Raw genomic sequence first — 15,708 nt, 5'->3', positions numbered from 1 at the left:
AGGAGGGAAGTCACACTCACTCGTCCCTCTGCTGTTTACACCCCACTTTAATTGCCTCATTCTCAACTGGAAGTGTGTTCTTCATTATCACTTCTAATACACCTCTCAGCACATCCACTCTGGCAAAGTGTCAGCTGCCAAGTTAAGATAGTAACTCATGCATGCAAGGGCAAACAACACGAATCTCCTGCTGCTGCAGTCGCTGCTCATTGTTATTAATTGATTTTTCTAAGCTTACAGTTGGCAGTGATTTGATATAAATGGTTTAGGTAGTAAAAGAAGCTGAAAATAGACAACACATTAAGGAATATGTACAATATGTCTTTTCCTTCTGCTTTCTTTCCTGGAGTTCTGAATCTGTTAAACACCTAACTGTCTTCCCACTTTGCACACAATGACTTCAGCTGTTTTTGCTTCTGGCAATAATGAAAAGTTTTCTCTATCTGACTTAATTTTTAAAAGCATCGCCTCACTCTCAGATCTCATTAGTTTACTCAATGATTGTTTAGTGACCAGAATGATGGCTGCAGCTACAAAATTAAAACTAAAGTTGGTGGCCACAGTCAGGAAGCCATTAGCCCAGCTTAGAATAAAAGAAAGTCCAGTAGATCCAATAGGACATATAAGTATAGTACCAGCGCCTCTAAAGCTCTCTAAAGTTTCTTTCAGACAGTTAAAATAGCTGCTGTCGCCATGTTTTCAATGTAATCAGGTATCATATTTGCTGAACATCTCCTCTTAGCTTCATCACGAGATTTTACTCTGTGGGTAGCAGCAGCCTGTGGTGTAGTGGCCAGGAGCTCGCTGTCTGAAAGCACCTTTATTCATACATCGTATCTTGTGTGTTTAATCAGTACACAAACAGAAATGTTAAAATAACAATTTCTAGTTTTAGAGGGGATTACAAGCTGGAACCATTTCTTGACAAAAAACAGTTTTTCAATCTTATCTAGTGCATATCCACCAGTTGCCACAGTGATGACAAGGTTCTGGGCAGCATTTGCAAAAAAAACATAAAATTGTTTTAAAACATAAATGAGACACAATTTGTGAGCCTTAGATCTTGGTAGGTATATTTTTTAACATGGGACAGAGCCGGGCTGCCGGTTAGCTAATAGTTTCCAGTAACACAGTGAGTATCGATCTTCTCCCAGCAACAAAGAGAAATCACAAATTCTCCAAAATATTGACTGACTCATAAAAAGAGAGAAGTTGGAGGTTTTTCCACAGTGCAGTCCAGGTTGTCATGGAGGCAGCATCTAGTGGCCATTCGAGGAAGTGCAACATGTAGCGCTGACACAATTGCATTGGGAAAAAAACAATTAATTTGTTGATCATTTGTGACTGAGAGTATAATGATTGAGATCAGTTTTGTTTTCACCTCAGCTTAGACTACATGGAATACACACACCGTGCAAACGTCCAGCCACCAAAATTGCGTGCAGTCACAACCTCCTCTGACATATTAATTTTCACAAAGGTCAGAAATGACAGAGTTTAAGTAATTTTATGTGCTTTGGTTGTTTCCTTTAGGATAATGCAGTGGCTTAAGGTCACTCCAGCTGTCCAAACAGGATTCACGATCAGACGGTGGTACAGTCCTGATAGAGGACACACCTCTTACATGCACTGAAGCCTGTTTTTCATAAGGACCACTCCCCTTCTCCCGCCCCAACACCTTCTTCCTGACTCCTCACTGATTCACTGCGACAATCTGTCGTCATTTTTTTTTTTTTTATGAATCTTTGTCTATGATTTCTGCCCTCCATTTTTCTGTCAGACTTAACATAGAGAAATGTGCCACGATGTAATTGTGCGTTTAGGCGGCGAGTAATGGAACATGAAATTAAAGTGCTCCTACTTATACTCTGAATGTTTCTTATAAAAGCAGGAGGTGATTTGTGTATCAGACATTTTATCGGTGTGGAAATATCACATTTGTGATTATTATCACAGAGATACAGTAAGTACTCCATGTTATGGCCGACTTGGGATATTTTCCTTCATAAAACGTTAACTGTGGATACGTCTTACAGTGAAATGTGCAATAAAATGGCACTGCATTACATCTTAATTGAGGTTGCCTACACTGTCTTGGCAAGTGAAAGTCTGTCCTTTCCAAACAAGGCGCTGTTAGACTGGTTTAAATAGAGACAGACAGGCCCTCGGGCTACCAATGTCCTTTGGGATTGTCAGGGTCATCAATGAAACACAAGGCTTCACTGGTGTGCTCCTCTTTGACTGTTACACTGTATTTGATGGCACATTACGGTGTGGTAAATAGATTAGATGTTATACTTTATCTCACTGATGTTAAACGCGTGCTAAATTGACTATATGATACTGCACAGAGAAGAAATTAACAATGCATGACATGTTTTCCACTGCATCCCCGTTTTTGTTTCTTCAGGCACTTCGTAGCTCCTTTTGTGCACCTCAGCCTCCACCGTTTCCTCTCCCTGTTGCTCCTACATGGTAAACAACTTTGATAAAACCTCAAATCTAGGGGCTACAATCTTTATTTTCCTCTCAAACCCTGAACACAAAGCTCACAGGCATCACAGGCTTCGACGCAGGGCCCGCCAAATGTTAGCCCGCCTGCCGTGCCAAGACTAGACAGGCCCTTTGCAAAGCTAACACGGCCTCGCGGCGGCTTGTGCTCGTCAGCGGCCGGCTGGTCTCATTGGCTTTATTTATAGTCGGCGCCACAAGACATCTGCTGGAGACGAGACTCTGTCCTCTGTGTCCACACAGCACCACACAGAGGGAGCTTGTCAACGTTTTTTTTTTTTTTTTTTTTTTCGAAGGCAAAGTGTTTGCGAGGACCTCGGTCAGAGGAGGGGAAGAGACGGCCACAGCCTCCTCTAATAGGACGGGTGTCCCCTCCGATTGCTTTCTCCGTAGCTCTGATTAACGAGACCGGAAGACAGAGGGAGGCTTCACAGTTTGTCGTGTCTTGTGTGTTAGCCGATGTTTACTTGATCTGAGAGCTGTTGTTTGTTTGGTGTCTTCAGTCTGGTCGTTGCTCGCCACTATTTTGGGACACTGACACTTGGATGCATCTCGGCAGTCGTCTGATGCGGCCTCGCCTTTCCCTCCCCCCCTCCTCCTCCACCTCCTCCTCGTCTCCCCCCTCAGTGTCACACAGAGTTTCTCTTCCTCTCCCATTCTCTTCTCCTCACATCGAGGACGTCTGGATGTCTCTGGCTGACCGTGCTTCAGGCCTTGACACAAAGTGCCGGGGACAGCTCTTTGCTCTTCCCACAGAGCGGGGGGTGAAGTCAGACTGCCACAGACCAAGGGAGTGTGAAAATACTCTGTTTACATGTTCCTGAAAAGAACCAACCTGAGGAACAGACTCTGCATGAGGGAACAATACCAAACATCATGCAAAATCCAGTTTATCTCTGCTACAGATCGTGGGCACCAAATGTAATAATCATATTCATACTGACTCAGTATGAAGTACTTTGCAAGTCAGAAAGTCTAGATAGTCCAGACTAGGATGAAATTTAGCTACATTTGGTTGAAAAGCAAAAAATATTTCTAGATTTTTATATTACACATGGCAGCATTTCAGTGTCTATGCTTCGACATGTGGTAAGGACCTGTTTAATATTTAAATATAGTAATTTGAAGTTTTATATAAGGGGATGTCAAGACCAGTTCACAAAATGAATGCTTCATGAGGAGGAATCTTGTAGGTTTCTTCTGATAATATCTAATGCAGCGTGGTTTGGCCCGTAAGGAACCCCTTCGTGTTTTCCCATGTAGAAAATTTAACATCCAGACCAGTATTTGTTTGTCCAATCATGTCAGTCTCTGAGTGATATCTATTTCCATAGTTTTTGTCAAGATGGTACCTGTCTGAAGAAAAGTCCCATAGAGGCATACAGACAGACAGCGAACTTGTTTAAAATCCAAGATACTTCTGACTGATTGTTTTTAGTGTCATAAGAAGTACAGGTTGAGATTAAATCTAAATCTTGGCTATTTGATTGTGCTGTTTAAAATAATCTGGATTAAAAAAACTGACATTTTTGTTGTTTTTGAATATGTTTTTGTGTTGTGTCTCTTTTTAGGTGTGCTGGGTCTGTGCAGAAACATTAACACTGATATTTTACAAAATGTCCACGTTGATTAAAAATGTGTATTTTCCTCATAAATAATCAAATCAAATAAAAAAAAAAACAGAAATATCATACAACAACTTCACTTTATGTTTCTGCCTGGATGCCATATGCAGAGCAGTGCATCACGAATGAAGTAAAAATGAAATGTTTCATCAACAAATGCTCCGGCACTAATGTCTGAATCTATCCTCGTAGCATCTGGGCCACTGAGCTCTTTCTGGGAATGAAATGGCATTATTGCTTAGTCTTCTTGTACTTTTTTCTTTTTTTTTTGGAAAGTTTCATCTGTATAACAATATTGAAAGGTATTAGTGTTAATCTCCATGCTTCCTTTTACTTTTTTTTTTTTTTAGTCTTAGAAGATACATCTGGTTCCCTATCTTGTAATTCCTGCCGGGATTCCAAAGAAAAGCGAAAACAATTTTTACAACAGTGGAGGGATTAAGGCGGAGGGCAGAGTGGTTGTTTTAGGACACTTAGCTGCTGTTACGAATGAGATTAATGCCTTCGAACAGCAACAACTGCTGCGATGTGTTGCACTTTTTGCAGCTGGACATAACTTCCTGGTAATCCTTCACGGATCAGAAATAGTAAGCCCATCCTCATCACTCAGACAAACTGTTTAAGCTTTTTGACACTAAGAGTTTGTATGCAGGGTGCTTTATTTTCAGAACAATACCACAATAAGTCCTTTAATATACAACTGACTGTAGATTAGACCTGCATATGCGCTGTTGCAGTTATCCTCTTTCTGCAGGGTTACATGGGACGCAGATTGGTTTTCTTGAAGATTTAGATTTTAAAAATGATGTAATTGTGTGTTTTTCATAACCAAAAAGCATTTTGTGATTGTTACTTGTACCTCCGCACCTTTGGTAACAACTCACCTAAAACAACTTGCTTTGGGTTTCTGACATGACGTGGAAAACTGAAGGATGTTTGTTTGATTTCTTGCGGCCGTTCCAGCAGATCATAAGATGTGTATTTGTTGTCTTTCCTTAATGCTCAGACAAAGGTGGAAAGTGTTTTGTGCTCCACCTTTTGTGCCTTTGTGTCTCTGTCGTTAGCTTTCTTTGGCCTTTCCTTTTGTCATACTTGTTAATACTTCCATTGGACTTGCCTGGTCAAGTGAAGGTTAAATAAAAATACATGAACTGCCGTGTAACAGACCAGTTGACCCAACAGAGGATACCGTGTCACCTCACCAAGGCGTGCTAAGCTAAGTACACACGTGCAGGTGCAGTGCCAGCAGGGGGTGATACTGATGGGAGGACGCACGTAAAGAGAGAGGAAGACTGCGAAGAGAGGAGGCTGGCTTGAATGGATCAGGACTTTCACAAAGGAGACCATTAGTTAGTGTTGAACGTTTTAAGGAAGTTATTTTAACCAAAATGATCATGTTTTCCTAAACCTAACCACGTAGATTTCTTGGCTCAGTCTAACCAAACTGCGCTGAAATCTTTGTCAGCTAAGCTTCATTTTGGAAGTGTTACCAAATGTCACATATAGGCTATATTTTTGCAAACTTGACTGCTGAATGAGAACTGTGCACTGTTCACATCTGGGGAGGCAGCAGGTCTAAGCTTTGGCGTGATACCACTGCATGGTATGTATATGCTGGAGTGGAAGTAACAAATCAGAGCTGCTCAAATCACTGTAATTAAATAATTTTTTGGGTACTTTTTTGAGCATTTTTTCAAGTCTGTAATTTTACTTGTACTGAATCAACTGTAATCCACTGGTAACTAAAAAAAAAAAAGAAGAAGAAGAAGAAGTAGAAGAAGAAGAAGAAGAAGAAGAGTGCTTTGTACTTTGACTTCAGTATTGTTTTAAGACCAGTATTTTTGCTTTTAGTTGAGTAATATTTTAGTAATTTAACAGTACTTCTACTTGACTACAGATTTTTAGCAATCTTTTCACTACTGGTATATGTACATAGAGTATTTACAAAATAAAACCATCAGTATAACAAATCTGAAACTATTTCAGGTGAATTCACTGCAGTGATTTTTGATGAGGGACAGAAAAAGTTACACCAAGAGAGGGACACCAAAGTCATGTCTTATGTGTTGTTTTTTTAAAAAAAAAACACAAAAACACAAGGATGCATTTATCATTAATATTATTATATTTAAGTTTTAGACTTCATATATTCACAGGTAACAATTTCAACATAGTTCTTGCACACCATAAAGGCTTAATAACAGGTGTGGAGAATTAAAAAGAAATTGCTTTGGTTTGGTTTACAAATATTTTTAAAATGTTTGTAGGCAGAAATAAAAAAAATTCCAATCACATCAGGGGCGGCAGTCACCCGGTCTGTAGGGACTTGACTTGACAGTCAGTCCTGAGTGTGGACTTTATGGGCACTGCCCTTGAGCAAGACACTGACCCGCTAACCGCTCAGAGCACTTCACTGCATGTATGTGGCAACAGCCCCCTCGCTCTGACATCTCTGCACTGATGCATGTGCGCATTATCAGGCCTATGTGTGTAAATAGCAACATTGTAAAAACAAGTAATTTCCTGCAGAGGGATTAATAAAATATGTCGCCTTCTTCTAAAATCAGATGAATTGATGAACTATGTCTCTACCAGAATTATTATTTCTAATGGTATGGAAAGAGTTTTAAAAAAAATAATGTTTAGACAGTCAGTAGTAAATTAGTCAATTAAATGTGAAAAATATAATTAATTGTCAGAAAATCTTACAGTGTTTTTGGTGGAAAGTCAGTCTATGATTTGGAGGTTGTATTTGCAGAATTCAAACTCATTACCTAAAATGATAGCTACGACACTGACAGTATTTTTTTTAAATCCTATTTTATATATAGTAGTACAATAAACAAAATTATGCTTAAGCATATGAGATTGGCTGACAAGTTCAGAGCCAATGATATAGCACAAGATTTAAATTAATTTATTTAATAGATAGTTTATGTTTAACATGTTAGGATGCAGCACTAGTGTCAAAAATATACATTTGGCATTTGTGCTGAGTACGGAAATACATTATGTTCTGTGTCACCATATTAATGTATCTCAGCTCCAACTCTACTGCGCTGTAAAAAAGTAAAAGCGTTTTCATTCTGTAGCTATTTAGTCTATATAAGAAGATTCATGAGAAAATACTGCAGTAATTTGTGATGTCTTTTATTTATCACTGGGCAGCTGAAGAGAGAATTAATTTGGATATTACATATGAGTCTGAGAATCAAACTTTCTGAGTGTGGGCGATAAACAGCAGCCTCTTCACTGAAATTTATCAAACTGGTGGACGTTAATTGCTGCGTAAATCTATCTTGGAAGTAAAATTAAACTGATGGATCTCCTCAAAGTAAAGACAGAAACTTGTTCAACTTAACAGACCCTCATTCAGTGCCACTCCATCTTATCCATTAAACACACGAGATGTTTGAACTCTTTGATTCTTGAGGTTCGTTGCTGAAATGAGTAAAAAGTAAAAAAACAACAACAAATGAGCTGCTGCTGGAAATCATCAGTGATCATGTTTAGATGTGGTTTGACTGACAGACACGAGGCTGCAGTTCACTTTGCGTCCTGTGGAGGTCACTCTGTACCTGCTGTGGACGTGAACGCAGCAGCAGAGCAGCAGAAGGCCACACACTGAAACATGAGCTGCTTCTGATAAAACAACTGATGAATCTAATCTGTCCGTCAGTGACGAGACACTGACTGTACAGTATGTGGCCATGTAGGATATAATGACAAATATTATCATCATTAGAATTAATGTAACTCTGCTCATTTGACTCAGTTCTCCACCTCCTTAGATGTAAAATATACTAAACCTTTATGTCTTTCTGATGTTTTTCATTTTTCAACATTTTAAAGAGATAAAAGAAAGAGGAAAATGAAAACCATGTATTTTTTCCATCAGTCAGCATGAGGGCTGCACAATAAATTGAAATACAGAATTATTGAAATTGCAATATCCAAATCAAGGAAGTTTTTTTTTTTTCAATAAAGGTAAAATGTGACAACAGCATGTTTATTTGGTACAGACCTCAACAAATGTCACATTATCATGATTGTAAGATTTTTTTCCAGTGAAAATGAAAATTGTAATGCAAAGATGAAAATTCCCTCTGACCATAAGTCATATTGCAATTGTAATATCTGTCAAAACATTTGTAATATGATTTTTTAAAAACCATATTGTACAAGCCTATAGTATTACAAGTCAACCTTGTATTCCAGAGCACGATCAATTACAAATTTTCAATTTATTTTAATTTATAACATAATTTTTATTATTGTTTTACATGCTATTTTATGTTTTTTTAAAGGATCTCTTGCTTTTATTTAATACTTGAGGGCTGACAGAAGATAAGAGGGGAGAGAAAAGGGGGAATGACACAAAACAAAGGTGGTCTGACTTAATTCAACTTATTCTCTTTGTACATTTAAAAGCAAGTAAATTTAAATAAAAAACACCAAAACCACCTAAACAATGTAGAGCTGCAGCGATTAGTCGATTAAATGGTTAGTTATCAACTGTTGAATTAATTGCCAACTATTTTAATAATCTATTAACTTTTTTGACAAGATGAGAATATTTTCTGGTTTCTTTAGTCCTCTATGACAGTAAACTATCTTTGGGTCGTGGACAAAACAAGAAATGTTTGGGAAACACTCATCAGCATTTTTTTTACCCTTTTCTGCCAATTCAACCAAACAGCTAATCAATTAATTAAGAAAATAATCATCAGATTTATCAATAATGAAATAATTTGTCCATGTCAGCAAGAATAAATGTCTGAATGAGCAGCTGTGTGACTTACGTCCAGTGAATCACACATTAAACCCAGTTGTTGTTACTTGCTGTTTCACTGTGTGGCTACAACAAAAGACTCACAGCTGCAGAGCAATGAATCAGAGACGAGACTGAGAGGAAAATGATGTCTCGACTTCCCTCTACAGGCAGCAGGTGGCGCTATGGTATCTCTGTCTGCATCCTCCATAGAGACATCAACTCCCTGCATGAGCTTAAGTGCATGAGACCCCCAAAACTGGCTCCTGCATCAGGCCAATAATAAATAAGGCACCAATTGGGGGCTGTTTCAACTGGTATGATTTATTAAAAGTTAGTGCATTAGATCAGGGTAATAATTGAAGTTATGATTAAGGAAATGACAGGATTGGGACCCGAGGACGATGAAAAATGGATGTGTGGATGGACAGACACACACGAGATCGGGTTTGATAAATAATTCACAGCTGGATTAAACCAGATTGAGATACAAGCCGAGCCTTTTTGTAAGTGCGTTATTTAAAAAGGTTTTTCTCATGGGATTCGCTCCAAACCTGCCGCCAGGAAGCTCTGGAGCTGGTGGCATGTTGCTCTGAGGATCATCATTGTCATCATATGCAGTCCAGTATTAAGATGGATGCTGCCTGATCCCATCAAGATAATGGGTTTCATGTCTCCTGGCGTTAAAGGGGGTGTGGGTGTGGGGTGGTGGTGGTGGTGGTTGGTGGGACAGAGAAGATCTCTGCTGATGATTTCTTTTGTTTCCTCCCTCATCTCTGCAGGCATCTCGACCCTGTGAGTCCACAGCACATGCTGCCACGCAGGGGACACTGCAGCTCATTTTAACACAAAATGAATACCTCAGAAGTTCAGTGTGTGTTCTCCTCAGGTCAGAGGCTGTGAGCAGACTTTGGGTTTCCAGCCAGGACAGCGGAGAGACACTTTGTTCACAGTAGACGGGTTGTTCTGTCTGTACAATGGAGAGAAAGACACACACACACACACATGCATACACATACAAAGACAGTGGGGGTGGTTAGCCCTCAACCTGTCACCTCAGGAGAGGTCATGTTGGATCTGTTACAGGCACTCCGGCTGCGTTCATACAGAACACATCCATGATCATTTGTTTTCATATCTGACCCTGTATGGATGTAAACTATCTCTAAACAATGTAAACTGAAAGTGACGTCAAAAAGTCCAGGTGGACAATAACAAAGGACAATCCTTTTTCCGTTTTGAGCAAAAAGAACATGACAGTGTAAAATCCATTACAAATTAAAGTCAAATTTTACTTCATAAAATAGAAATATTGACTGAAAGGTGTACCGGAAGTAACAAAAGAACTCACTATACAAATGAACTTCTTTTATACTGTTAGAAATGATTGATGCACTCACATGTAAAGATCATTTTAACTGGTCTATGGTGGGTGGTGTAAAAACAGCTCTTATATTAGTACTATTATATATTTTAGGTGGTTAATATTTAGTATCATATCATGTGTATATGTCCTGCATGTTTAGCGTGCCAAAAAATCAACCTGCAAAGTAACAAATGATGACAAATGAAGCTTAATCCTACTGACTGTGGTACACGCAGACGTCATTATTTGTATCTGTCCAACCAATAAAATTATCTAAAGAATTATCTGTTTATCTAAACTAAGTTTTATGAACTGCCTGAAGCTCCCTCCCTCCCCCTTTAACTGGGGATATTGAAAAACATGAAACTGAAAAAAAAAAAAAAAAGTTTTATAAATCAAAAGATTCTATTTTTCACTGGAAATTTCCCAATGATACATGGATGACATTAATGATATATCTAATAATGTTATAGGAAATAGATAAACTAACATTTTGCTTTGAAAGTTGTTTCTTACAGTAGTTTTATTCCTGGGATCAACAGAGACCCCAATCTGTAGTCCTTGTATGTTGAATACGGCAGGATGGGTGTTAATGAAGTGGAATAATAAGGGTATTTTATTCTGAAATGTAGTAGGAGTTGGCTAGGATTACAGTACAAAGTTACACAAAGTGAAAATAATCAAGTGGAATTATCTAAAAATTGTAGTTATGTAAATACAGTGCTTGAATAAATGAATCATGTCTTCAAACATGAAGATTTTAATATTCTAACACCATTCACATACCACCATACACTATTCACACATGATCAACCTCTGATCTGAATTAAACAAAGCAGAGTTGCTCAAAGTGGGGCCTGCAGGCCAAACTTGGGCCGCCATAAGGCTTAGATTTGGCCCACAGGTGCTTCTATTGAAAATAAATAAATAAATAAATAAATAAATAAATGAGAGGCTTGTAAAATCTTAGCTTTATTTTTTTTGGGAAAAAAAGCTCCCTAATTGTTATTCATATTTTTTAGAATCAGAACATGGTGTGCTACTTTTATTTTGCATCTTAACAATACAATAGAATACGTGTTTGCTTTTGGCCCCTCGGCTCACCATTACGTTTCTGTTTTGGTCCTCAAAGGGAAAAAGTTTGGGCATCTCCAATATAGAGACACAACATTTGTTGTTCACGAAGATTAAACCTTTAATATGTAACATTTCTGCCTTAAAATGTCTAAAAATACTAGTCCTTTGTCATATATCTTGTTGAGCTGTGTACTTCCATTATCACAAATGTTACCAACAATGATCAAATGCAGTGAAATCCGTAATCTAGTCAAGGTAAGGGTACATGTTCTGCTAGCTGTTGCTAGCTAGTTGCTAGTTATGGTTTCTGGGCAGCAAACATGACTAAACATAACATGAGCAAAACTTTAATAATGCCTCGTCCATGAACATCATGTCAGATAGATTTTCAGCAGCTATGGTGGCTGTTTAATGGTGAAGAACTGCTAACAACTCCCATGATCCCACGCCACGTCATGTTCTTGTTATTGTTTTAATGTGAGAAAGACCCCTCTGGTGCAGTAAGAATATTCCAGCTTTTTTTTGACAAACAATTCATATCATAAAGTCCACTTACTTAGTTTTTCTGAAGCTTTAACCCACATTTTTTACCCTATCTCTGTAAATAAAATCTGCTCTGCTGAAACTGTCATGTGCTCTGCAATTTTGGTCATGTATTAACAGGTGGTCATAAAGAGAACACAGAACATCATCCATGAGAACTGAGAACGAAGTCCACCAACTAAGGAAGTCCACGAGATGTGGCTGAAAGCTCTGGAAAAAAAACAGGGACTTTGTGAAAAGATTTTTCGCAGCTTTTGTTTCCATGTTAAGAATGGACATTCAAGCTCAATATTTTAGAAAATTAACTTGTTTCAAGTATTTTTGGTAATATTTTATTTTAGGATACAGACAAAAAATTCTAGAAAATTTTTGAAACAAGTGTATTTTAGTGGGAAACAGCTTGAAATATTCTGCAGCGTGCAGGAAGCCTCATTCAGCTCCTGTGGTCTGACTGCCCCCTCTCACTGTCATCCGAACCCCGCAGTGTGATTCACCTAAAATAGGAGGCGAGGGGTGAGGGTGAGGGTGGGGGGAGTGGATGGTGGGGGGTGAGTGGGCAGGGCACGGAGGGGAGTGGATGTCTCAAGGTCAAAGGCAGAGCGGCGAATTGGGGTGGAAGCAAACTAATGAGTTTTTCCGTTCTCTCCCTGCCCCGGACCGCTGGCATCACCTCGCTGTCCTGTCAATCCACCTCACCCCCACCACCTCCCCACCTCCTCAACCAACCACCCTATCTTCCTCTTCTTCCTCCCCTCCCATCTTTCTCTCTTCCCACCTTCGCTGCCGAGAGAGAAAAAAAAAAAAAACAGGAAAAAAAGTGTTTATTTCTGAACAGGCCTCTTAATCTATTTGGACTGGGCGTAATAGGACATTTGCATGGCGAGCACAGCGAGGTGTCAGCGATAACCACGGGGTTGTGACATCCCCTCCGAAATATGCTGAGCTTTCGCTAACCTCTCATCAAACACGCTGATCTTTATGGACTGTATCATATTGTGCCGTAATGTGCTTTATTGTCCACAGAATAAGCTTTTCTTTAAGGTAATTGGAAAGCGGGAAATGGCCGCTATCGGCGGACTTTTTAAATACATTATTCCTGAAATGTGGCTTGTGTAATGACCCTGTCGGTGTAAAACGTGAGATTTATCTTGGCAGCAGAAATTGATCCATTTCACCTTTGTCTAATGGAAATTTTTATCAAGTATTATCTGTTTATGTAAATGAGCGTGGCCCCTGGAACGGAGGGGATAAAAAAGTCTGGAGGGGGGAGCAGTTAATCTAGGGCCTCTTTACGTGTCAGTCTGGACATAATGCATACAGGATTCATCTCTGTGGGGGTGGTGTGTGTGTGTGTGTGTGCTCCTATCTCTATGAGAACTATGTTGACTTGGAGACCTTCACAGTGAAGACATTTGTGCTTCAAAAGGCTATTCTGGATGGTCCTCAGGTCTTTACAGGACTATTTTAGGGTTATTGATTAGTGAATACAGTGCTGATGTAGTGATTTTTAAAGACCCCTTCAAATGGCAGACTTGAACAACCTGGAACAACGTCAAATTGTTCTGCCTAAATTAAAACATGAACCACTGGGCCATCAGACGTTTTTCATTCTGTTCCTCCACTTCTTCAAATCAATCAGCACTTCTCTCAATAACTGATCTCCTACCCCTATACAACTGAAGTAAAAACACAATTCTGTACTTGACGAAAACACAGACAAAACCGAGAATGCTCAGCTACCCATTTTCATCAGGGATATTAATGACCAATTCAAAGTAACAGTTTGAGACCCCTGATTCAGAACAATCTCATCTCTAAGACTTGTTGAGAAGGTTTAAGATCGTCATCCTACTTCTGACTTTACTACAAAGAAAAAACAACCTTCAGAGGTCACTTGCCAATTAAGCTGTTTTCAGAATGTGAACAAACCAACCGACCCGTAGACTTAAGAGTAATAGGGCTAGAGTGAGGAAAGTTTTTATGAAGAAGCCCCTGTTTTGCTCATATCTTGTGCATGGGGTCCTGCCAACATTATATCACTCCATCAATCAACAGTTGGTGGATATAAACAAAACAGGTTTCAAAAATATTTAAAAGATTAGACTTTGTGTATAGTTCATTGGGGAGGTAGTGCACATTTTCAACAAATTTGGTTGTTTTTGCAAATTTAGTTGCCACAGGTATTGCCCATTGTCACAGTTACTGCGCAAACTTCAGTTTAAACATGTCCTGCTGCTAAACCCTATCAACTATATTTAACTGCTTTAATGACTCAGTGTTGTACACTAGTGAATGTTTTGTACAACAATATGAGAGCATGTCACTCAAATATCACGTAAAAACGGCTTTGAATGTCCACAACAAAGCATGCACCAGGGTTGCGCTGGTGTTATTTCTGGCCCCATAATGTCTATTCATCACAGAGGCTCTTAACATATTTCCATATCATAAAACTTTTCACAGACAGCTCCGTTATGTGCGGCATTATACGGTAACTCAGACATTTGGACATGTCAGCTGCAGAATAGATGGCACATTTTGGATCACCGACTGTGCAGCATGAAAAATGAATGAATAGCGTGGAAGCTGTGTGTAGTGGCGGTGGGCTACAGTCACTTAGAAGAAGGGCTGTAAAGATTGACAAGGCCCCCCTCACTTGTGTTTTCATTGCAGCGGACGCTTTTGATGTTTTATGGGAGAGGCCTCGCCTTGTTGCCGAGTCTTTGCCGTGACAGCAGTGCGATGGTCTTGAAATACAGCTGGTGGGGGGGATTCTCCACGGAGGGCAGCAAATGGAGCTTCACCAGGAGCCAGCGATTCCCCCGGTGGCCCCCGCTGTCATCTGCCATCCTGACAGGCAGACAGAAAGGGAGATAGAGAGGGGAGAGTCAGCCGGGCTAAGTGACAGACACGCCAATGTGACCCAATCCACCAGAGGGAAGGCTTCATCACTGTCTTAAATGCCCTGATGTTCTCAGAGGCCGGAGACTGAGAAGACTGGGTCTGAGCCCAGGGTAACCTCGGCCCGCGACCCCCCCGCCGATCAAACAGCGGCCGTGATGCATCGCGGCGACCAGAGTTCAGCTACAGCAGGCTGAGGCTGAGGGGAGGGAGCAGACAAACAGAGAGACAGTGTAATACAGAGGATGATGTATGGCATCAAGCATAATGCTGCTGAACACACACTGCACTCAAAGGTCTTCTGGCAGCAGCTAAAACATTTACTATCACACACACTGGCCTCAGTCATCTTTTGGTAAATTCAGCCGTTTTATAACCCGAGTGTTACTTCAATCAAACCTTTTTATATTTGATAATAATCAGAAATTTATTTACTGAGATGTGGGGACAGTGACACTGAGGCGAGAACATGAGAACTTAGATGATCAGACAGGTTGTAAACAAGTCCATTAACCTTATTACATTAAATAATTATTTTAAAGGAAAAACAATGGTGAAAATACCTGAAATCTATACAGTTACCTGATGCAGTAAAGTCCATGTGCATATAGCTGAATAAATGATTTTGACAATAAATTTAACCATGAAAAGCTGCAACATGCCATCATAAGACATCTGAATTCATGATTGAAACTTAAATGATCAAACAAAAAAAACATGACAAAACTCTATGGCAGTGATTGACTAATGCACATTCTGTATAATATATTCTACGGCCAAAACAAACCTAAGATAAACTGCAAATATACTCTTAACTAAAACGATAATCCACATTCCTCATAGTACGGTTACAAATCATGGATGTATTGCAAGAACTGGATACCACGTTCCATATGGTGGTTGAGAACATGCCC

The 15,708-nt window shown here is 39.5% G+C and overlaps 1 long non-coding RNA gene across 1 annotated transcript in view; it reads right to left on the bottom strand.

The window, feature by feature from the left end:
* Positions 1-14,234: 14,234 nt before the first annotated feature.
* LOC146320075 (uncharacterized) overlaps positions 14,235-15,708 on the bottom strand; it is a 110,482-nt gene continuing 109,008 nt past the window's right edge. The window contains exon 3 of the long non-coding RNA XR_014771499.1: positions 14,235-14,743. This is a non-coding gene — a long non-coding RNA (uncharacterized LOC146320075). The remainder of the gene's footprint in view (positions 14,744-15,708) is intronic.

This window comes from Lutjanus erythropterus, chromosome 10, assembly GCF_056507025.1.
Source record: "Lutjanus erythropterus isolate fLutEry1 chromosome 10, fLutEry1.hap2, whole genome shotgun sequence".
NCBI classification, from domain to species: domain Eukaryota; kingdom Metazoa; phylum Chordata; class Actinopteri; order Lutjaniformes; family Lutjanidae; genus Lutjanus; species Lutjanus erythropterus.
Note: the sequence above shows the minus strand (reverse complement) of the source record. Positions and strands in the feature narration are given on the sequence as shown.